Here is a 1,669-nt window from a genome sequence, read left to right as displayed (position 1 = left end):
AGCAGCAGCAACAACGATAGCAGCAGCAACAGTAAAAAACAATACACTTCACGAAGAAATCAGGCTCCTTATTGTTGACCTTTTCCAGAAAAAAAAAAAGCCTTTCTATAAAGAGGTCATTCCATCCTTGTTCTGTTACACCAACCACTCACAAAAGCTGGGGAGAAGGAAGGATGTTTGATGTGATGGGGGTAGGGATCTCTTAGCTAACTGCTTCATTTGACCAAAGGTTATCAATTTAGCCCAGCATTGAAGTTGGCTGATATTATAATAATAATAATGATACTAATTTCTGACGATGGCACAGGTCATACATGATTAAGGAACAGGTAGAGATGACTGGATCGAATTCCCTCCTCTGCGCCCAGCCCTCTCCAAGGATATTACTGCTACTTAATTTTTAATCGAACCCCTCGGATTGATGGAAGGTGAGAGTCGACCAAGCAGGATTTTGAACACAGATCCTTAAGAGACAAATCTAATTACTGTAGAAGTATTTTGTTCCTTGCTTCTTACTGTTTCTGCCAACTCACTGCATGGTGATATTGATGAAGATGAATTGTAATAATAATAATAATAATAATGCATCTCTAAAAACTGTGAGAGAAGAGTAAGTTGTGATGCTTATGTTATTCGAAAGTATATGAGCCCAGTTATATGAAGCTGATCTTACTGAGAAGTGAAACCAGGCAGAGAGAGATGGCCCTCATTGAGTATTTACTATCATGTTAGGGGCTGCTATGATGATAATGATGACAATGAGAAAGAAGGATGATTCATTAACCTACAAACCAGAGCATAATTAAAGTAACACAAGTTTATGTATGTATATATATACATATATGTACATATATATATATAGGAAAAGATTGTTCTATGTCTTTTTTTTTTTTTGTGTGAGTATGTGCGTGTGTAAAAAGGGGTTTTAGGGAAGAGTGAGACATCTCCTTAGTTGCTTTCCCTTTGCTGAGAATTGGGTTCGATTCCAACACATGTAATCAGATGAGGGGGGGGGGGAATGAAAATAAAGGTTCCGTACGTTGGTGCCAGAGTGGTCAGAAGGAGTTGAGGTTCAAAGTATAGACAGAATGGCAAAGGAACTGAAGCTGAAAGGTGAGATGCCTGAACGCTTTAAGCGTTTTCCTTCCCCCAAATTGTCACCATTATTTTCCGCAGTCAACAACACAGCCGCACACATATACCCACACATATAATAGCACACACGCAAACACAAACAAAATCTGATATGGCTGTTTTTCATTTACTTGAGAAAAAAATATGATAAAACAAGAAAAAAATAACATCTAAATTTTTGTTTTCTTTCTTTCTTTCTTCATCTTTTTGTCTTTTGTCTTTCAAGGGAGGAAATGGTAAAAACCAAATTGAATTTGTTCTTTGAGTGTTTGTCATTTTTTTTGTTTACTTTTACAGAAGGGGCCCTGACATTGGGTCTTCAACAGGACACAGATTAATATTAGCAGTAGCTTCAATTGACAAGGAGGGACTGGACATTTAAAAACATGGTGATAATAATAATAATAAATGATAATAAATCAGTAGAGAAATAAGGTAGACTTAAGTGAAGGGGGATGTGTGTGTGTGTGTGTTTTATTTTTTATTTAACAAACACATTTTTTTTAGCCTCACATTTTTACATCTCTGTATATAT

The sequence above is a fragment of the Octopus bimaculoides genome, chromosome 7 (genome assembly GCF_001194135.2).
Source record: "Octopus bimaculoides isolate UCB-OBI-ISO-001 chromosome 7, ASM119413v2, whole genome shotgun sequence".
Lineage (NCBI taxonomy): Eukaryota > Metazoa > Mollusca > Cephalopoda > Octopoda > Octopodidae > Octopus > Octopus bimaculoides.
This window is presented reverse-complemented; position numbering follows the sequence as displayed.